The sequence below is a fragment of the Passer montanus genome, unplaced genomic scaffold (genome assembly GCF_014805655.1).
Source record: "Passer montanus isolate IOZ18808 unplaced genomic scaffold, ASM1480565v1 scaffold24, whole genome shotgun sequence".
Taxonomy (NCBI): domain Eukaryota; kingdom Metazoa; phylum Chordata; class Aves; order Passeriformes; family Passeridae; genus Passer; species Passer montanus.
This window is the reverse complement of record NW_024367037.1, coordinates 1,219,556-1,243,445: the sequence shown is the minus strand read 5'-3', so window position 1 is coordinate 1,243,445 and position 23,890 is coordinate 1,219,556. Positions and strand designations below refer to the sequence as shown.

At 38.9% G+C, this 23,890-nt stretch overlaps 1 protein-coding gene across 10 annotated transcripts in view; it reads right to left on the bottom strand.

Annotated features, from left to right (window-relative positions):
- The window catches only part of LOC120502967 (poly(rC)-binding protein 3-like), a 500,985-nt gene that overhangs the window by 383,917 nt on the left and 93,178 nt on the right, over nucleotides 1-23,890 (bottom strand). For all 10 annotated transcript variants that reach the window (XM_039711011.1, XM_039711012.1, XM_039711013.1 and 7 more), the window contains exon 2: nucleotides 10,490-10,627. The gene's annotated coding sequence lies outside the window, so the exon portion shown is untranslated. The remainder of the gene's footprint in view (nucleotides 1-10,489; nucleotides 10,628-23,890) is intronic.

The window sequence follows — 23,890 nt, the reverse complement described above, 5'->3', positions numbered from 1 at the left end:
CAACTCCAGTAAAACTTTTCCTTTAGGAAACTATACATGTATAGTTTTATATACAGATATATTTACCACAACTAACAATCAGATATAATCTAGGAAACGCACACTACTTTCAATTACAATGCAGATTTACCTTACCAGAAGCATTTGCTTGTCTCACTTGAGCAGAACTGCACAGCATAAAAAATCCCAGTGCTGCCTGTTAGGCACCAGCTAAGAACTGGCTATAACGAAAAGAGACATTTCACCTGGGCCATACAGGAAGGTTCTTCTCCTCTTTGGGAGGATAATCAAGTATCAGAATTAATGAAAGCAAAGCAGCAGCACCTGTGAAGGTGGCGCTGACATTCAGAAAAATGGATCCCTAAGGAAATTTTCCAGGCAACACTGTATACTATATAAAAGTATATGTTACCTAAGTAAAATAAAAATATAAAGCAGCTGCAATCTCTGCACTGAGGACTGGACTACTATAAGAGTAGTAATACAAAAATGTTTCAGAATAAAAAAAGGGATAAATGTTCATACAGCAACTTTTTCTTTTTTTTAACCCCACAACCTCAAACCTACCCAGAAGCACGCCTAACCTTCAGATCCAATGTGGTTAACTAGGAGAGGGGTGCCATGTCACTGCCTCTCCTCTTGGTACTGCCTGCACGGCTCTACACTATGTTCAGATGGGAAGAGGCAGGGACTGCAGGTGCCTGTGACTGCATGAAACCTGCACAGAGAGATGCATGTGCAAGGGTTGCTGGCAACAGGGGTAGAAGATGTTCTTCTGTATGGCAAAATGCAGAAAATAGCTCAGCTATGGTTTGGCAGGGAAGACAGGAGTGTGATGGGATCAGGGAATTGTGGGTGGCTGCTGGTGGGAATGGGAGTTTTGTGTGGTGTTAAGGTGGTGGATAACAACAGCAAGGGGATGTGTTTGTGCAGTGCAGCTAAAGGTGTTTAGAGTTCCCTTAGAGAAAGGACAACTTTCTTCAGGCAATTGCTGATGGAAAAAGTAATAATTCAATGGAGTAGGAAGTGACTTAGGACAGCAGTCATATACTTTAACTATTTTGGGTGAACCCAGATTGATTTCACTGACCAAAGAAAGTCACATTACTTTTAGCTAAACTCTATGACAGAAAGCAACAATGATTCAAGCTGTGTTGTAGCTGAAGCCTTGACTCAGAGTTCCTGTGAGAAGATGGTGGTGAACAGTTTGTGTAAGGTGTAATTGCAGGGGGAGTGTATTTGGATAACTAACCTCTCACTAAGAGGCTCATGGGGGCAAATCACTGAACCCAAGCAACTTACCAAAACAGAAAAGATAAATAGAGTGGCTTTATATGATCCACTCACAGCTTGAAACTTGTCCAGAACTAAAGAAGACTGTACTGACATTAAGTGAATCTCAATATGAAGAAAGAATATGATGTTATAAATAGGAAAGGATATGGAAAATATCCCCTCCAAAATGTTGCTGAGCCTGGTGAGTAGGTATATAGTGAATACATAGGTTATTTCTGAATGAATGATTTTTCAAAAATTACACATTCAATGTTTTCTGAGATGCTAAAAAGAATCATTGATGCTTTTAGCCAATTCTCCCCCGCTAATTGCAATACTGCTGCTATTAGCCAATTCCCCTGGTCTCGCCAGCTCTCACAGTAATCTGAACCTAGGATAATGTTTTTCATTTTGTTTTTTTCTGTAGACAAAATCAGGAGCATTTCCTTTCTGACAGTATGACACAGGCTACAGACAGCCTGGCGCCAAAGCTTTCTCAAGATCAATATATTTAATGCATTTAAAGTCAGTAAGATCTCCCAGGTTAGTCCTGGGTTGCTTGAGGAAAAAGAAAGCCAAGAGGCTAGGGAACACTGAAGATATATATTTAATATTTCATTTGCTTATTTAAGGAGCTGTCTCTTTTAACAAAAAACTATTTAATTTGAGTATTTTTCTCAAAAAGTTTTGGTAAGCATAGAGAAAAATTTAATGTATTAAGTGGAGTCAGATACACTGAGACACAGGCTGGTGGAAGGCTTTTTTATGTGTATAAAAAGAGTGAATAAATACCAATTGTGTGAACAAATGCCAGATTGTGGGGAAAAAAAGTATTATCAGTCCCATCATACCAGTTTTCTTTCTTCCCATCTCCCAAATTAATTTTTTTCACTTGAATATTGCTTCAGTCACTCTGGCCTTTCCCACTGACTTTCCTTATTTTTTTTAAAGTTGCTTCTCATTTCATTAACCTCCAATCTTTATTGCTCCAAATTATTATTTTTGCTTGTCGGTAATTTTACTGCCTCTTAAATACAATTGCCAGAGGCAATCACACGGTGAGAAAACCAGTCATTCTCCTATGAAGTTCACCAGAATTGTTTTTCTTTCAGTCAGCCTCAAAAATTCTATGGGGACTTCCATTTACCCTACCTACTTTCCACCTTCCACTCCAAAAAAGTGTCTAACAGGAAGAAAGGAATGAGCCCCAGAAAAAAAGCTGCCATCCTTTTGAGTCTCAGTTCACACGCATTAAAAAACCACATTATTATATATATTAAAACTTAAAAATATCATAGAGAAATTGTTATCTTGCTGTCAATCCTCAAAAGATACTAAATAATGGTACCCAAGTTTATTATATGTCTTGCAAAGCAGGAACATTTTTGTTGCTCACAATTGGAAGAGCAACTTAATAAACTTCAGTTCTATGCACAACAGTGGGCTGCCAAAAACAGTGAATGAAATCACATTTTCCACCTTAACACAGTATTAACTACAAAGCTCACACATACACTGCTTTAAATGCAAATATTAATTATTTCATGCTAATATTTTAGCAAGAGTGAGTGTAATTATTTCATCCAAGTAGATGCAGTGGGAGGTAAGCAAGAAGAAATAGCTGTTACTGGTTTGTGGGAAATAAATTTAGTCTTCTCTTTTATGGACTAGGTGGTTAGAAAGAGAAATGTTGCCTTTCTGTTACATCCGAAGGTCTGTCACCTTTTGGTAAGTTCCAGTAACTTGGCCTTCCTCCCTAAGTCCAGATTAACTCACTAATGTTTGTGAAATACTTTTAATAGGGTTTTTATTGAAAACCTGGACATGAGATTCAAGGTACTTCACACAATCGTTAACGTTAACATCACTTATTTTGTTCCCTGAGTGCATCCCATTCTGCTAAAAGTCCTCAGCCTTGGTGTGTTAAAATACTACAAAAAATTTGGTCCTTGCTATGAATTCCCGGACAGTCTGACTGTAGCAACTCTTGGGAATGGCATTTTTTTCTTTTGTAGCAAGTACATGCTATATATTTATTCTATATGTATAATAATATCATCTGGGTACTGAAGAGTAGAACAGGAGCGAACTAGAGGAACAGCTTCAGGTTTTTTGCATTGTTGTCTTGTGCTTGAAATGGCAGAAGCCAGCTGTGAATATTTCACCCCGGGAATACTTCATCATGCCTGATGCCCTGTCAGAGGTGTAGGGCAGCAGCCCAGCTCCCTGCGTGTCTCTGCCTATCCAGTCAAATTGCACATGCTCTGCTTCATCCTGAACTTTATGTGAAACCTATCAAAGTTCCTAAAGAACTCAGTGATCAAAAAAGTGATGATCCCCTCTCAGAAAAACTGTCTGCTTTGGGCCCTGAGGCTTTTGTGCCTTGAGGCTCTTATGATGGAGAAATCCAGCCTGGAAACAAGTAAGCAATAAAAATTTTCACATTAATTCACTTCACAGTGCTAACTCTCCTCTACATAAACATCTCACTGAATCAGCTCTTCCTAACTGCTTGCCCCCTGCTACTCAGCAACACACCACAGAATATATGCATTTTAGAAAACAAGCACCATTTCCCTTGTGGCTGTTTTTCCTTGTGACCTAGAGAAAGCTGTTTTTGCCCAGTTTTCTGAAGGAATGGCTGTAATATAACATAATACTTCCATGCTAAAAACGGAAAACTATGTACAATGAGAATAAAAAAGGACCATTTCACCTAAACAGGACTTCAATCTGAGCTGAAAAGTTTGTTTTGAACTTGCATTTTCAGGGATCTCAGCTGTAATTTTTTGTGTCTTCATTACAGGCCTCAAACTTCACACAGTATTTCCTAGTAAATGAACATATCTGTTCTAGCTCTGAGGTTTAAATAGGGCGTATGTAACACTGTAGCATTTAGGGAATCCAAACAAAATGGCTATAAAATCCTAAGAAGGGATAGGCAAGGAAGGAGTAGTAGTAGTCCTGTATGATAGGAAGTGTTTCGACTGTCTAGAGCTTGATGATGGGTTGAATGTTTATAAATGTTGAGAGGGAAGGCCAACAGGGCAGATATCCTGGTGGGCTTCTGTTATAGACCACCCAAGAACTATAAAGTATAGCAGGGGAGGTTTACATTGTATACTGGGAACATTTTTTCACTGAAAACACTGTTGTAAGTTGCCCAGGGAAGTCACCATCCCTGGAGGTATTTAAGACATGCAGATATGACACTGAGGGACATGGTTTAGTGGTCGACTTGGCAGTTCTGGGTTAATGGTTGGATTTAATGACCTCAAATGTCTTTTCCAACATTACTGATTCTGTGATTCTAATACTGAGTCAGGCAGACAGCAGAAAATATACTCTGCCTTCAAATTCTGTAGTCTTTTATATGCCAGTACTGTATGTAAAAACTCCAGTACATTCCAGTGGCATAAGGACCAGAGGCCAATTTCCTTTCTACTGTATATTGGAATGGCTCAACCAGTTGACTTCAAATAGCCCATACTATTTCATTCCAGTAAGGAGTTTGCCCCAAGGGTCTTGCTAACACTTTTGATCATAAACACTAAAAGGGTAGTAATCCTCAAGCTCAAATGAATTTACACACTAGATTTCTGTGGCTCAGAAGAAGCAAAAGCTGTTCAATCTACTGTGAAAAGCAGGAATTTGTCTAAAAAATTAAAAAACCAAACAGTGTTGTCAAAATATGCATGTATATGAGGGCTCAAAAATATAAATTATTCACTTCTAAGCACAGAGCTAAATATTATGGATGGCAGCTCATAGCAGTGTTTTTCTGGAAGCTTCTCATAAGGAAGACAAGTCCTGAAATCTTTAAACTGTGACTCATGCAAAGGTAAAAACCCACTGAAGCCACCAGGACCATCCACCTTGCTGTGGGGAACTTCTACCTCTGCTTCACAGCACAAAACTAGAAGTCTCAAGCATCGTAAGGGGTAGCTGATACCACACTTATTTATTTGTACCCATAAAATGAGTTACATCAAGAGACTTTAAATACCAGCAAGATGTGAATCACAGAATCACAGAACTGTTAAAACTGGAAGGGACCTTTGGAGAGTATCCAGTCCAATCCCCCTGCCAAGGCAGGGTCACCTAAACCAGGTTTCACAGGAATGCATTCAGGTGGGTTTGGAATGTCACCAGAGAGGGAGACTTCACAACCTCCATGAGCAGTCTGTTCCCTGGGCAGAGGATGCTCTGACACCCTTAATGCAAAGTTCTTCCTCACGTTGAGGTGGATCTTCTTGTGATTTTATTTATGGCCATTGCTCCTTATCCTGTCACTGGGAATCACTGAAAAGAGGCTGGCATCATCCTCTTGACTCCTTCCTTTAAGATATTTATATGCACTCATGAGATCCTCTCCCAGTCCTTTATTTTCTAGACTAAAGATCCCCAACTCCCTCAGTATCTCGTAAGAGAGATGCTCCAGACCTCAAATCATCTTTGTGGTCTCTGCTGGAGCCTCTCCATCACCTCCTTGTCTTGTGCTGAGGAGCCCAGAACCGGACACAGCACCCCAGATGTGCCTCACTAGAGCCAAGTAGAGGGACAGGATCACCTCTCTTGACCTGCTGGCCAGACTTTTCCCAAAGCACTCCAGGATCCCACTGGCCCTCTTGGCCACAAGGGCATTGCTGGCTCATGGCCAGCTTGTCATCCAGCAAGACTCCCAGGGCCTTCTCTGCAGAGCTGCTCTCCAGTGGGTCACACCCCAGCCTGTGCTGGGATTTGGGATTTTTCCTCCCCAGATGCAGGACCCTGCACTGGCCCCGGTTGAACCTCATCAGGTTCCCTCTGCCCAAGTTTCCAGCCTTTGATGGTCCTGCTGAATGGCAGCACATCCCTCAGGTGTATCTGTCATGCCCTCCAATTTTGTATCATCAGCATAAGATGGTACAACACAATACTTCTGTAGGCCTGGATTTATTGCATGTATTTAATGATTATTCTGAGGAGATAATAACCAATCACTAATTAAGTTAGTCAGATATGAAGAAAGCTGTTATGAAATTTTGAGTGACCTCTGATTCAAACAGGGACTGCAATAGCAGGGAAAAATGCCAGACAGCCAATTAAAGGTCTGGTGGTTGAGTAGAGCAACAGGAACTTCTCATGTGGATTGCCAGACCTTAAACTAGCTTTTATAACTCAGGGGAAAAAAAATCACAAATTTAATGTGAACATCTCCTTTCCTAAAGCAAACACACATCTGCTCAAAAGACATGAATATCAGCCTCAAAACATATTAAGAAAGGTAGTACTGGAGTTATGGCTTCTTATAACTTCCTGAAATAGCATTTTCTCACTGGTTGCCTACCTGAAAAAAAAAATACAAAACCAAACCCACCAACCAACCAAGCAAAACCCAAAACCTAACCCAAAATAAAAGAAAACCAAAAACCTGAATAAACAAACAGCAAAGAAAAAGAAGCACTAATAGCTGAAAACTATTACGGTAATGAAAAGTTTGCTCAAAAGACAAAGACACATACTAAAGACAAAAGACAAAACAGAAGTCCTTTTTTACATAACCATTTCTCAAGAAAAATAATTTTTACACTTTTTATTCTGCTACAATTTTGTAAAGATCTCTTGGAAGTTTCTACTGTAATTATTGTAGAGGATTAAAATAAATGGCCCCAGTGTTTTCAATGAGACAAAGAATATGAAGAAACACAATAATATTACACAATGGTAAGGAGAATGTAAAATACTGAGCATAATTAAACTGTGTTAAATGTTGGTGTGAAGCGCATCTATAAGTCGTAGTTAGGTTAAAACAGTGAATTTGACAACATATTTTTCCTGCTCATATTAAGAGTACTAGGCCAAGTTAACATGAATTTGAACTCAGACTCCCAACCTGAAATAAAATCTAAGCTATTTCATCCTGCAATAGTCTGGGAACCATACTTGGGTGACACGTACTGTAAAACGAGACTCTTAGTACCATATCTTGGTAAGAGAATAAATCTTATTTTTTTTAAGTGAGTTCTTGATCGAGAGGAAGTTAGGAGCACATAAAAATTTACACATCTACATATGAAAACTGACACCAAAAAATTCAATTCTCACTCTATCTTTGAAGTCCCACAAACAACTCCACATCAGCAACAAGATGTTCCAAGTTCGAGAGCCCTTGTGAGCTTGAAACAACACCCAAGTCCCAAAATCTCAGATCTGGCTCATTTTCTATGGTGCAGCTGGAAGAAGTAATATCCTGTACTACACAAGCATAACTTGGAACACTCACTTGAGTGTGAGGAATCCCATTTCCAGTCTCTTCCCACCTTCAGGCAGTGTGGACACTGCCTTTCCAGCAGAACTACAAGCTATTTTAGAAAAGAGGATCTGGGACTGTTTTACTAGACATTCTACAGCCCTGCCAGAGTGAAGTTGCAAATTTCATGCAGCTGGAAAAAAGGAGAGAGAGGATAACACAGCCCAATGGCTGGGCAACTTGGAAAGGGAGGGAAGAGCCATCAGTTTCACACAAGCCACAAGGTCCCACATCTCTGGTGGGCAGCTGTAGTGAGCACAAGTCCTGATGAGTCCTTTCAAAAAAATCCTGCTATGGGGACCTACCTCTGGAGAAGGGCTCGGACTCCACAGCCTGTAGGCACTGGACTCTGGTCAGCCTTTGCTAAGGGCTATTTCAAGGCTGTTTCTGCTGCGTTTGCAGGTTTCCACCCAATTGTGGCATGCACTACAGAGGGAGATTGTGTGTCCCAGCTCCATGTCTTTATTGAGCCTTCCTGGGACTGGCTATTGAAGACACCTGTTTCAGCCCTAAATATGACAGCGGAGAAGCACAGAGGCTACATCCTGCCCTTTGTTCTCACCACTAAAGCATTGCTGGCCCAACAGTGTAAACATGTCACAATTCTCCCACCAACTGCAGTGGGAAGTGTATTGCATCTCTACGCTTTGATTTAACTCTCCTCTGTATCTTGCAGCTGAGAACAAAAGTATTGTCCTTGTAACAAATTTCCTTACTGTAATAATACAGATACTAACAACAATGAAGGGAAGAAAAACCACTAGAAAAGAAGTGCATTACTTAGACAAAATAATAAACCATGAATGACTACAGTGACAAGATTAAATGTGAAACCTCTAATTACACATTTAATCATTTGCCAATGTCTTATTTTCTTGAAGTAATGTTCATGAAGCTTCAACAAGATTTGAATTTGAGGCTGATTTTATGTGTGAACTACTAAAGCAATGCAAATAGAAATGGTTTAAAGACTAAAAAATAATATATAACTTTAATCTTCAGCTCTGCTGACATCTTACTGAACATCTTTATTACTCTCAGTCACACTAGCCCTCATTGAGTGACATCACTGTGTCAAAACACATCAAACCCGTTTCTACTGCACAGATGCTATATAAAATGAAATAGAAAATTAAGGGACAGATAAGTGGTTACTTAAAAAGTAAGATACTGTATTAAAACAAGAGTGTAATAACATTATGGAAGAAGACACTGTTATTTGTGAAGTGTGGACAAACCTGTGCCCCCAGGCTGTATCTCCTCCCCTGCCTTTTCCACAAGGAGGCAAAAAGCAGCTGCTAGAGCACAAAAGTATATCATCAGCATCTGAACGCCTTTTCCTGTGGATTTCAGAGCCCAAAAACAGAGAGCAGGGCTGGTTGTTGCTGTTGGGTTCAGAATGGCCAAGGGAATTACCTGATTTCTGTAAAAATTCTGTGCACCAAAGTCATCTTCTAGCACACTCAGAGGAGTACTTACTAAAAACAAGGTAACCCAAAGCACAACAAAAAGCAAAAATAGCAAAATTCTCCTTCTTCTAACTGGAACAAAAGGCAAAGTCCAGACAACCTTTGCATTTAAACAGATGCCCTCAAAGAATGTGGAGTCAGAAAGTGCAGACTTTCACCAAAGTCAGAATATTGCTTATATGCTAAGAAAAACAGCCTAATATACTGAACACATCTCCTAACATGAATTGTAAAGGCACTGTTGTACTGCTAGGTTTTGCTTCCCCTATAAGAGAGCAGTTGGAGTTGAAGGAAAAACCCTGGAGTGCCTTTTATTTTGTTTTATCATGTTGTAGGCTTTGGTAAATTGCCTTACGGTTCCTAGACAGGGTGGATCTTCACACAGACAAAACTGTAATTCAGCTGGTTTTTCTCCTTTCTAAGAACAAATTTAAACTGGGCCTGGGTTGCAGGGAGGATGGGTTTGCTGTACTCATGCTTTTCACCCCAGCAGAGGGGACCAGAGCACATGGGGCCTGGACAGTGTCCAGGGTGCAGAAATGTGCTGGAGCACATACAGTGGGGAAGCATCATCTGCTCCAGTGAAGGAGGACAGCATTTTTATTATTTCTTTTGTGGAGACAAAAACCACCAGACAGAGAACTGTAAGGTAATCTTCAGGTCATATTTTCTTCCATGTTCATCTGTTTCTATTTGTGTCATCCTTTTGAAAAATAAGTCATCCTCTGTACATGTGGCTCTTGATTCCCTTAAATTGGTTGTTGATGCTTGACAGGGCCCCTGACTCACTGCTGTGAATTGGAGGAAATGCTCCAGAACCCGCTACCTGCTAGAAGTCTCTGCTTCTACCACCTTTTGGAACAGGCAAAGCCAGAAAGAAAAGGGGATAATTTAATCAGGTTCTGATTATTACACAAGACTACTGCATGTTTGCTTCTCAGCTAAGTAATTTTTTAATTATTATTTTGTTTTGTAAACAAGAAAAATTAGCTTATGAAAAGCAGAGAACACAGGCACACATCCATAGCATCCATAGCAATCTAAGTACAGTCAGCACTGGGAAAATTAGTTTTCTTCCTTTCTTTCCTTTTTTGAACCTCTTTTTGAATCATGAGGAGTTTGGACTGATTCAGTAATAGATATTTCTCTTTCACCTACCACATTTGAAAATGACTTTAACAGCACAGCACGCATTAACTCCCTCCTCCCTATATAGAACTGCCTGCTTATTAAATCCACATTCAGTGCTTAAACTGAAAATGTAGGAGGTGTTTCACTTGGTACTTCTGAATGCATGTGAGGCACCAATGTCAGAGTCCTGGAAACATGACACATTTTGATCCTCTTTTCCCCAACAATTAGTGGATAAATAATTCCTGAGACAATGCTGAAAGCAGGCTCACTCATTGTGTACCTGACAACACATGGCTGAGATGACGGGACATTTACTCACCCTGCCAGCCAGATGATCTGTAGGTCTTTGGAGAATTTCTCTCTGTCTCTTCTCTAGTCCACTCATGCATCAGGTTCCTTAGAGATATGGGACAGCCAAGTGAATTTAGTTTTCTTGCTCAGGGTGTAAGATTGTTACCTGTGACAGAGAGGATAAAGAGACTAAATGTGGCGTATGAAGGCACTGGAACAATAACTTCCATAATTCAGGTAATTCTTACTTCCTGCCTTCAATAGTAGCCAATATTGAGGAATAAAAACCCCAAGAGTTGATTGAAAAATAAGCAGCCTGGAGGAATTACTCCAGGTTTAGTAAGAGCCAGAATTTTTTACACTGTCTTATTTAGTTGTAGAAAAATTATGTGTGTGAGGAGAGTTTTCAGTGATTTAATTCTATTGGTTAAGAGATCACATTTCAAATAGATGCATTTAGTTAGATGCATTTACTTTTAGTTTCTCTCTCACTGTTCAGATACTATAATGACCTGTTCTGAAATATTAATCCAATCTCACCATTCTACACATATTCTCTTCCCTGTACCTTCTCTAGGCTGTTTTTTCTACTGTTTTTTCACTTCAGAATATCCAGAATGAAGATTATTCACTGGTGTTATGGCTTTTTTAAAATACCTGTAGACTTTTCCTCTTCAAGGATGAACTGCTCAGACCTAAATATATTTCAAAACTGTGACCAAGCATTACTGTTTCCCTCTTTTCCTCCCTATACCACCAAGTGAGCTGAGAGACACCAGCTCAAAGCCAAACATGGTCACCATCTATGTCACTTCCCTGCTCTGTGTCCTTCAAAAATACATCTGGTAAATAGGTGGAAGAGGAGACTTTGGAACACAAGCACAGATCATATTCTCTACAACTGCTGGACCTCAATAGGCCAAGGAGAGAAAAGCAAACATGCAAACCCCAAACATGCTGCACTTAAGAACAATATAAAAAGCAGAAATGGGTAAATGTCTAGCTTTGTAGAGCTCCCTTGAATAATTTTTCTGGGTTTTTTTTTTGACTGAATAGCCAAGATACAGAAGTAACTGAGGGAGAAAGGAACCGAGAATAGGTCATTATTTAATTGCCTCACAAAGTCTAAAATACAAAGGACTTTCACTAGGGGTTACTTTGGAGGTAAAATTGGAAACTTCTCTTCAGAGAGTTTTCTATTAAAGGTCATAGGTATCAAAATCTATCGTCTCACTTTAGATCAGTTATAAAGCTACTATAAATAAAGTCTCCTATATGGCACATTGTCATTGATTCCCACTTCAGTGTAATCAGCACTGCAGACACAGGAAATTCCTAAAATAAACAGCGGTATTCTCTACTTACTGCACTTAAAAAGGAGTCAGGAGCTCTGTATTTATGTTTTTAAATATTCATTACAATAAGTAATTCATCATAATTTAAGATATGCATCACAGTTGCTACAGAGCAAATTATTTTATTATCATTTCAATGAACAAATGTACTGTATCAAAATACAGTGTAGCTATGACAACAGTAATTCATAGTTTACCACAGATTTTACCACTAAGCAAATTAAGTAATTTTGCTGAATTGTTTCTTGATAATAAAAATGTGATAATTTGCAAGCAGTAATGTTAACATTTACTGTTCTTAGAGCCAGTGTCTTCTTTGACACCGTCTTCTTTGACAATTGTAAATACATCAAAATATCTTTCTTGGGTAAAACCAGACCATACAGCTGAAAAATATAGTGTCTATTCCACTGAAGCTACTAAAGAACCCATGTGGTAACTGCTCTGGACAAAAAAACCCAACAAAAATCAGAAGATTTAAAAAAAAATCAAAATACTGTAGTAAATTTACTTACATGCAAATGATAAAATCATGCTAAAAAAATCCCTTGTGGAAATAGATTTGATATCTTTCACCTTACTCTATATTTCTTGCTGAAAAAGATTTGTGAGTGTGAACATGGGAGTAGGAAGAATGACATGAAAAATATGAAACAAATATTTGCATCAACTTTTTTGACAGCTCCAACTGAAACGTGTCTCCTGAAACCCAAGACAGCAAAAGGGGCCCAGAAGAGGAAGCTGCTTGCTGAAAACAGTTCTCCCAGTGCACTGGAACCTCCCAGGTTGTCATGTGGGAAGTCATGCAGGCACAGCAGATGGACAGCACAGGATGAAGAGGTTGGGAGGGCTACTCGGGAGCAATGCAGAACTTCCTTCTTCTGGACTGCATGGATGAAACTGGGGAAGCCAGACCTCAGCTGGATTTGAAACTGGTGAGCAACATAAGAAACAACCAGATGAGCTTGTAGGGGAACAAAAGAAAGTCTGAGAAATAGGTTTTTGGGAGAATGTGGCAAATCTCCAGCCTTGTAGATACTCCAAATTCAGCAGAACAAGGCTGTGAGTGATGTTATCTAATTTTATCTTGCTTAGACTATGACATTGTTGATACCCTCCAGAGGCCTCCAGAAGTCTATTCTAACAAACAAATTGCTGTGATTCAATGACATAATTTAATTTGCCTGCAGTTTTCTTCCCTGTGAATAAAAGAAGGGTGAACATAAGAAGAAAAGCCAGAGGGAGTAAAAAGTAAAAATTTATCTCATCTTTAAAAATTTTCTTAAAGAAAGAATACTGAATTTGAATAACAAAAATTGCAAACAACTGAAATTATTAGACTGTTACTAAATAGTTTTATTTTATCTTTTACTCTCTATCACCTGTATGATTTTGTAAGCCATTCACCTTGTTCTGCTTTTTTCTTTTCACTGAAAGTAAGTGGCAATACCCAGGATGTGGAGATTTTGAGTGAAGCTTTTGCATTAGGACTTGTAGGGGACCTTCATTTCGTCTGATATTTCCCTGAGCAGAAAACTTCCACTACCATGGGATGGCACCAGACTGTAGGCACTACAATTTTTCCAGGTGCATGGTCCATCTGTTTCTCCCTCTTTGCCTCTTCATGTTTACCCAAAAAAGCGCAAGAATTTAGCACCATACACTTTTCAAGCCTGAGTAAGCAGCTTAATTATTCAGACAAAATAGCATTGATTTGAAAGTGTCTGAACAAATGAAATTCAGGCTTGCCAACCTCATTGAGAAGGACAGCCAACCTGCTCAGGGAATTTCCAATTTTGTTACTTACAGTTCTTGTTTCTTTCTTTTATTTCAGGGTCATTTTACGCAATACAGTGCAAATTCTGGCAAAGCAATCACACAGCTGCTTTTGAAATCAGAGACTTTGCTAAAGAGGCAGACCTTCAGCTCCCTCTGAATTCAAGAGCACCCAAAGACAATACATGAATCAGGGAAGCTGTCAGCTGACAGTGATTAAAAAAAAAAATAGTAGGCTCAATTCAACACCCACTAAAATGAATGGGACAATTACATCTGTGAATGAGCTACCCTTAAACATGAAGTAAATATCACACTCTATTGTTGACTCCTTCTTGGACCATAAATTCAGGTCTCCTTAATGTCATTATGTCATTCCACAGGCTCATTTTTTAATAAGCCATGCCTTGCTTTCTTCAGTGTTTCCAAGGGTAAGAATTTAGACAATAGACAGTCATCTTCCACAGTAATCACTTTTATCATAGAGTCATGCTACAAAATAGAAACCCTATTATACTCCATTTACTAAATGTAGATAAGAATCAACTTCTTGGGCTATAAATGGACAGTATTACTCATTATGTTATTTGCTATAATAGTTGAACACCAATGAGTTGCAGATCCAACAAATATCCAAAAATTGCTATGCAAAAAGCCCTAAAATTAAGTTCTTGACAGATAATAACTAATGCTGTACACCCCTACTTTTTATGTTATGAACAATGTGTACACTATATTTATGCAGGAGAAACCAGTATTTAAAACTCTTACATTTATCATAAAAATAGATTTTATTACAGAAAACAGTGCCTTGCCATAAGAGATTTACAACTGATTAAAAAGGATGGCTTGTCCTAAAACACTTACATGATTGCATGCAAAGAAAACAGATGGTCTGTGTAACAGTAATTTGATTTCTTCCAGTAAACATTACTCATGATATAGAAAATGCTTATGCTGATCTACTCCAGAGTGATGTGAGCTCTTTGCCTCTCTCTTTAAATGAAGCCTGTAATTCTGTTCAAGAAACAGCACTGCAGCTCTGGTTTCCCAACAAATCAAATAAAATCAGGTTGTCTAATGCGTCATTCCTCACTTAAGAGCCTGACAACACAAAGATTAATTTTAACTTTTCACTCTCCCAAAAGTGCTTAACATAATGCCTGCTCCCTACTCATTTAGTCCTTTTTGTAACACTTCTTCAGGACGAAGAAAAGAAACAGGACGAAGAAAAGACTACTATTTCTACCTTCATCTCTGAGAATAAGCCAAAATTCAATGTTTATTCTCTTCTGCTGCATCTAACATTCTTCTCCTTTATATAACTGCGGGTATACAAGAAGGAGGGAAAAGCCTTAGTGGTAAGGCTTCATCTGTCCACCTCAAATTTTGTTCTATCTCTTGCGTCACACCAAGAATGCTGCTCAGGGAAATTCAGCACTCACATTTCCCCTACCCAGCATTGGATGAAAAGCTGCCTTTGTAAGGCAGACAATCCTCACGGGGTTTAAATCATTAAAGTTCTTGGAAACCAAATCATGGATGGGAATTCTGTCACTTGTTCATACAAGGTAATTGTCTGGGGTGATAAAGGGTTCATGTTGCCTTTTACAGCTCTTTTTGCATGAGATGAATACAGGCAGATCTTTCTCAAAGGCACAAAATTAACCCCTAAGATCCTTATATCTTTTCCTGTATTGCACAGGGACTTCACACCTGGGTATGTTTCGTCATCTGCAAGTAATAATATTCCTGCTGGAATGTAACCCTGTGTGTCATTATCTTGTCTTGTTTCATTACTGTTGCTTCACCTGACTGGCCTGGACTTATCCCAGCCAAATGAAGTAAGGGCAAAATCCTATTAAATGCCTGCTGGGAACACCCTAAACTGCAGCTCTTGTCAGTGGGAATTAAGGGTTCTCAGCACATTGTAACAGGTACTCAGACCCTTGAGAAATTGGACCCTTAATTAGAAATTCCCTCATGACATTGTGTGATTATTTAATGTTCTGACAAGATGCCTCAGCAATCTCACAGGCCCTGAATTAACCATCCTAGAAGAGTTCTTTGCCAACTGCAATTCTGTGAAACCTTTATCATGCTTGGCCATGGAAGCAAATTGCATTTCATGGAGCATATGAAATGATTTACCCAATGAATTGGCTGAATTATATATAACATGAACTATTGGCCAGGCTTGACATGTCCAGTTTTAAATAGCTGTTCTTTTTTTGTCCCTTTCCTCTTCCCTTGTGCGTGCCCTCCCCTCTCCCATGCACTTTGTATTGTCCCACTTGCTGGCAGAGCTCAGCAGCAGCAGCAGCAGCAGTCCTTGTGGCGACATGGGATGATTCATCACACAATCCACATGAGGCAGATTAATACTGCCAGAGCAGTCCCTTATTCTGAATTTCCTTTTCTCTGTCTGGCTCATTTGCACTATAATATTTGTTACTCACATGTAAATTTTCAGCTTAAGCCTATCCATCCAGGGGCTGCTGAAGTTTTTTAATCTACATTGAAAAGTTAAAAAAACCCCAACAGAGTAAACATTTCTGCCTTGCAGCTTATGCCATGTTATCAAACACATCAATAAAAGCTACAGTAAGCATGAAAAACAAAGCATAAGCAGACAGGAGAACTGCTAAATAACTTAGTATATCACATACAAATGCACAAAACAATGGTCATCTTTTCATCATTCCCTATGCATATCAGCTTTAGGCACAATCACCTTGGGGAAAGGACATAGCTTTAAATGTTTTCTATAGGATTTCAGCATTCTGGTTACTGCTCAAGTGTGCAAAATTGTGGTGATTAGCAACCAATACTCATCTCCCATCCAGTCTGTAAAAAAGGAAGATAGAGAAGTATTTGGACAACCTGTCCTAAATCCTGCAAAACCCAAATAACCACCTCAGGCTCAAGGATTGTAGTCAGGGCATATCTGATACCAAAACTGAAACATGTGTTGCAAGTAAAAAATAATAGAAACAATGACTATCAAGAGAGGCATTAAATTACACTGCAAAGGTTGTGTTTTTAGGAAAAGCTTTACTGCACTTTGAACTTCTCCACCCCTGCTGACTTGCAACATACTTTTTGAGACCTCTATGAAGATATAACAGGACTTGCATGCTCTCTACTGTGGCTTGTAGTTTCTTTGCTTGCAACTGCTTTTTAAGAGGTGTATTCAAATTCACTTTTTGTGGTCACAATTTCTATTAAGTCTAAATCAAACAATTTGCAGAAATGCAGTCTCTCCCAGCCCTCCTCCCAACTCAGATATGGGTCTTGCTTTACCTGCTTTTACATTTAAGGAGCTATTTTCATCCTCATACTGTTAATATTTCCATCAAAAGTACTTTTTTTTTTTTAAATGAGGCTTCAACACAACCTTAAATTGTGTCTCACAAGCACAATCAAATCAACTTCCACAATGAGGAATCAAACTTTAGATAAATCATTCTACCAATCAGTTTCAATGATAACAAAACCAGGTCCTTGAGTACTTTATGCATTCTGGCAAGCATATGCTTTGCCAGGAGTGGATTAAATAACACTACCTCTATTATTCTAATAGTGTGGGAGATCATATAAAATATTTATATCGTGATCTGCAGGCAAAATGCCTACTCTAAATTATGCTCCACAAGCTCAGCAAGATATTATATTGATAGAAAAATACCTCAGTTTAAATAATTGGGCAATTTCAGTTATTCCTTTTTCTATGAATCTCATGTAATTTTGCTGTTTCCCCCTTGGGAATGCTATCTATTTTAGTAAGTACTATTTTCCATGTTCAAGGGTTTCCTGTGTACTAGTACAAATATCTCACCCACATAATACTAAATCACAGGGCAAGCAGAGAAGTAACTAGGAAAAACACAAATGCTGTCAGTGCAGGTCAGTGTTCTGCCTGAGCTTCTTTATTGCATCTATAGGCTATCAGACATTTTTTATTACACAGCTATGAAGAAATTTGCTTAAGGCTGAATTTTCATCCGACTTCCAAATATGCCAACAAAGAAGGATTTTACAGTTATTTGCAAAAACTGTATTCACAAAGCCCCTTCTTTGTGGAACCAAACTACATTGCAGGAATAATGGTTGTAAACATCAAATATTATCTCTCTTCAGAGTTGTGTTTTTTGCTTTACTTGGGTTACTCCATTTCTCTACGTAGTTATATAAGACTACTTTAGGATCACAAGTTCATTCTCAAAGAAGTCACTTGCTTCAGCTGGCTGAAGTTCTAACTGGAATTTTGAACACAATAAACACTATGTTTTTCCCACATTTCACAATTGTACAGTGCAGGACAGTTAGCATTAGATTCTGCATTGAGCTAAAAGCAGTGCATGTGTGCTCGTGATGTTCTGTACAGCCCCAGGACAATATGGTGTAAGAGAGAAGGGCAAAGAAGGGCATGAGCCATTCCTTTTCAGAGTATTCCCCGGGTAGGAGCATTTTCACTCAGTTTGGAGCCAGTAATGACAGCTCACTGAATCCTCCCCTCTAACCCTTAGGGTGCTTTGCAGAGTGTCAGCATGCTGGAGAGGAGTGCAGAGGGAAAGCAAAAGTGGCACACTCAGACTGTGCACTGTGCCCCCCCTTCATTGGTAGAAGGCATCAAAAGCAATCCTACTGCAGGTCCATGCAGCCTTTCACATGCTATGGGCAGGCATGGTCTTTGAAGATTGGTTTCTCCACTAACAGCAGAGATCATCTGTAAAGGAGATGTCCAAGTTAATGGCATTTTTAGTGGCCTGGGGGAATCTTCTCTACTGTCACATGTGGTCTTGTCTGTACTTAGATTCAATGACTACTGTAGGCTGGTCTTGCCCAGCTCCGTTGCCACTGCGCAGTTTCTCTGATGAAACCAGCCTTACAATGCTGCTGTTGATATGTAAGGTTGACCTCCTCCACTGAATGGACATGCCTTGTCCTTCAGCTTTACTCCCATTGGTAAGTGCAGGCATGGACAAGGGCAGCAGGAGGAAGGGAAGCTGGAAAGGTTTTCCTTGGCCCTCTTGTTCTTGTCAGTTCTTCCTCAGGTCCAGTCACACCACTTGACAAGGACAGAGACATGATTTCAAAGCCCACCTTTACCAATGAGAAACAAGGAATAAAGAATTGCCTGTTTTCTTAATGCCTCCTCACTACATGAGTCTGCTCCTTTATTTTTGTCCCAGATTGCAAGGCAATGTGTATTTTATTTGCCATCTGTTAGAGGTGTGGCAGTTACCTCCCGTAAATTGGGCAGTTTGTCTTTATCTCTTCCACAAACCACTCCTCCCTCTGGAGAGACATCTGCTGTTAATGGGCTATTGAATGTCACTGGATGACTGAGAAAAATTACAGTATCCCAGAGGATCTCACAGTATCTACTGTGAGATCCTTCGCCCAGAGGAAGGAGCCAAGCATTCCTAACTGGATATAATCTGAGATTTTGGGACACCAGAACAGCCTTTCCACTGAACTCACAGAGGAACAGCTGCTTTTCCCACTGGATCTTCAGAGGAAGACTACATCCTTCTACAGGATCCCTGCTCCAGCAGAACCACACCTGACACTCCAGGTGGACTGCAGCCACAATCCCGATTGTAGCTACCTACCTACCAACATACCAACACCCTGACCTACAGGGTGTCAGGTCATATTCTGACTTTGTCAGTGTTGTTTTGTATTAGTGCACTGTTTATTTTATTTTTTAATTTTCTTCCCTAATAAAGTGCTGTTATTCCTACTCTCATATCTTTGCCTGAGAGCCCCTCTTAATTTCAATTTTATAACAATACAGAGGGAGGGGATTTACAGTTTCCAGTTCAGGGGAGGCTCCTGCCTTCCTTAGCAGACACCTGTCTTTTCAAATGAAGACAATTTTCAAACCTCTTACTGCAGTATCCTCCAGCACTTGCTCTCCTATCTGTACCAACATATTTGTGAGTAAATATTTGCATTTCCCCTCACTGACCTGATTTCTTCCCACTTTTTCAACCTGCTCCTCATAGTGACCCTCATGTTCCTACACTCCCACCAGTTCTTTTATCCTTTTACTGTTTCCACTAGATTAAAGAAATACAGCTAGAAAAGAGATCAATGGATATCCATAACCCAGTAAAAACTCATTCTGTGTATTAGGTTTTCAAATGATATTTCAATACAAATTTATCACCTCCCTTCCAGTGGCTAGTAAAGCACTCAGGCAAACAGCACCCTCTCTAGCCTACTGCTTTAATGATGCTTAAAATTCTTAAATAGAACAGAATCAGTTCTCAACCATTCCAAGTATAGAAAGCAGTTTTACACTACTATTTTTTTTCCAGCTACCATCAACTATAAATACATAGGAATTATCAAATTAATTTTGCTTATGATTTAGTAAATACATGCAATAATATACTTCTCGGTAAATAGTTTTTATTAAAGAAAACATAATGAAAATAGAATTATCCAAGTACTTAAAATAATTCATTTGAGACTTGTTATATGACTGGGACCCTAAAAGCACCTCCTTCACTATCTTGACACATAACATGGAACAAGAGAAAACCCTCCTGCCTGCTTAAGCAAGCACTTGCCCTACAGCAAATTGAGAACTTCTCATATTAATGAGGAAACGCTTTCCAGTAGTTCTGCAGAAGTAGCAAGGTGTTTGATTTTCACTTCCATTTTGCTCTAGATATGACTTCCCTCACTTGTATAGACATAACCTGAGCATCAGTCACACTGTTGACTATTTCATGCTGTTTACCACAGACAATAAGAAACTCAGGGTGTGGCTTGACTGCCCAGAAGTGTGAAGCCTACGTAAGAACTGCATTTAGTATAAAATTTCAGGTAGACTCCAGTAGTCTGATATTGTGTAAGTGAAAAAACAGCTGGCCTGAGAATGTGCAGTCCCCAACAATCCCAGGACTGCACTCAGATATGTACAGCTGAGCTGTACATTTTACATTCAAACAGCTTTATTCACATTTGGATGCTTGGCAGACCAAGGGAGCAGATATGAATTCAAGTCAAGCCAGGTACTCAGCTACTTTAGAGCATGTCCCAAGACAGAAAGGAGGTTGAAATTTTGCATCTGCTTTTTTGAAGACCTGGTCAACAAATACAAAAGGGCAAATACAGACCAACCATTTGCGTAAGGAGAGGTGTGTCAGACACAGAGAGGAAAAGTATTGTGCTTTCAATGTCTTTGCTCTATGTCAGCTTTGGTGACAAAATGTTGCCAGCAACTGGGGTTCTATTGATGCAGTCCTCCACCCCAGACATAACAAGAACAAGGTTCCCCAATAATGAGTTTAATATTAAAACTTGTTCAGAGAGGTTTTTTTGGGTTTTCACTGAATGTCATGCTTGGCTTTATGGCTTGTCACAGCTGACATGATTCTTAATCAGAGCTCCTTTAAAAACACAGTGAATAGATAATAATATCTGGAAAACTAGGACATTAAAACTTTGATTCACACTGCACATCTCTCTAGTCTTATCATGCATTATGCATAGCTGTACTATATTTTGAAGGAAACTGCTGTGACGTGTTTTCAGTGTGAGATATATGCATGACTACAGTCCACAGCATATCAAAAACACGGGATTCTGATCTGCGGAAGATGTTCACATAATTAGGCAAAACTGCAATACAGGAACATTTTGCCCCAAACCTGAAATATTTTGGGTTGATAATGAAACAGCTGGATTCCATATTAACACAAGCATGTTTTGTGGGAGTGATAATTTAGGTGCTTCAGCAGCCCAGTACCAAGGAAAATTAGTTTCCCTAAAACTCCAGTTTGCCATGTGAAGTCTGTCATTGGAATGAATCAAACTCCATTTAGTATGCAATAAAGATCCATAGCTGCCTCCTTTTATTGTGTTAGTTTTACTTTTTAAAGCAATGGTAATTATTGACAAATTGGTATTGACTCTGATCTCTTTAGCTGTTATGTAGATAAATTTTCATCCTTTTAATTTACTTGGCAGTGCTAATATCATATCCCCACTTTAATGATGTGACTGAATTTAAAGATTCATAAATTCATTACTACAGTACATATCAAGGTTAAAAGAGGGAGAATTCCCTTATCAGTATGAAGGACCCGTACAGTTTACAGCAATACTAGATGAAATTACCCTTTTGTCTTTCAATAAGCAGAAATCTCCTGCAGTGGCAAATGTTCATAATGGACTGTTTAATCTTGACAATCATCTGAAAAGCATCTAATTCAATTAAAGCTTTAGGCCAAAGTGATCTCTCTTTTAACAATTAAATATTTATGTTAACACACATATCACTTAATTGGCAGAACATATCAAAGGATATTAAATGATTCTACAGTGTGCAAGGACTAAAAAAAGGCTCTGTCACAGGTTTTAAAGCTTTTTCTCTATTAAACAGTAAATAAAAAATTGCAAGAGTGAGAAAGGGTGTCAAAGATGCAATAATAAGCAAGAATTAAGAAAACTGAGAATTTAATGATCATTAGCTCTATGCTACCACTACACAATGCTGGCAGTACAAGCTGTATGACAAGTCACCAGAACTGCTGTGCTCACAGAAGCCACATTAGCTAATGCTGGAATTGAGGGAAGGAACAGGAGCAAAGATTAGAGAGCTCTTAGGCTCAACAGTAGGTCAGTGTATCCTTGTCATTAATCACTGCTGAACACTTGATTCCAGAGCTGTGCCAAAGAAGCTATAAGTGGCACAATACAATCTATGTCAATATGAACAGTATAACGAAACAATATTTAACAGCCTACATCATCTCAACAAAGATCAAAAGAATGTATCACATTTTATTCAATTATCTGGCAGAGCCACACAGAATTTAAATATGAGAAAGCCACACTAATTGGAAACATCATTTTCAGGCTTTTTTATGCCTTCTTCCTAGGGAATTAGACCATATCTGTGAAGGGGAGGAGGTGAGAATTTGTCTGAATAGTTGCTAAAATTAACTAAAATGTGCAGTTACAGGCCATCTCTTCAGTTAACAAGGACTTACTGATACCATTTTATTTAGTGAGAAGTTGACTTCTACACTACCACGTAGCTCAATGGGAAACAGTCAAGTAATTGAATGGGGGAAAATAACAAATGAAGCTATTACATGTTACTTTTTGGAATCTTGTAGGGTCTACTGGTAAAACCACTTTTTTTTTTTTTTTTAATTTTTAATTTCTCTATCAAAGGTGAAAGAAAAAAAAACAAAAACCCCAAAACTTGTGTAGTCAGTCCCTTCAAGGAATTTGCTGTGATGTAGATATGTGTGATTACCCATTTATACAGCCATTTGGAAGTGTAAAAGCTGTTCATTGATGTTGCAAATATTAGCAAATAAAGCCTGTTTAAGCTAAAGTGTCAACACTTTAAGCTGGCATGAACAGATGCTGCTACCAAATGTAGCCCTGGATCTCTCAGCTAACATTGTTGCCTTTGTGGGTGTAACCCACACTGGTTCCTTCCAGAAACACTTGTGGTAACACCACAGAAAATACAGAAATATAGCAATTGGGTGGAAGGAGGATAGGATCTCTTCCTTCAGTGGCAGTAGAAGTTTAAAGTTCTTGATCTCATGTCCACCCTCTCCCCTAGAAGCAGAAAAGCAAGCAAACCCAAACCCAGAGGAACTCTTCATTCTACATTCCAGAATTAATTGCCATAACCAACCAAGACTGTAGTTCCAATTATTTGCTAGTGAAAGAAGAAAATATGACACCTTGTCAGAAATTACAGGAACAAACATTTTAGAATTGAAGCCCTTCTTAGAGGAAAGCATACCAAAGGATAAGTAACAAATATCTAGCAAATAAGAAGAACTCTGTCTGTGACAAGACAGGGGAATTTTAAAAATGGAGTTGTGCTGTGCAGAAACAAAAAATGGAGACACAAGGTGCAAATCTCCTAGGTGTAACATCCCTAAAATGAAACATAAAGTCATGTCGTTACTAGTCATTACTAGTCATTACTAGTTATTTTAGCCATATACTTCTCAGAAATACAGTCTGTGTACTCTAGCAAGGGTTTATTTTCAAAATTATGTCAATATCAAGTATTCATCTCAACCGTCAGTGAGTTTGGAAAAGCTTGCTCCTTATATCCAGCCTAATCACTACTACACTTACAAGCACTTTTACGGGAGCAGCTGTTCATGAATCTTTCCAACACATTTCTTTGCACATTCCTTTAGCTATTTGCAATGAACTTTCTCACAATGGATTCCTCTAAAAGAGATGATATTCTATTCATCAGGGTTCTAGGGCTATGTTTTACAGTTAAGAAAAACATT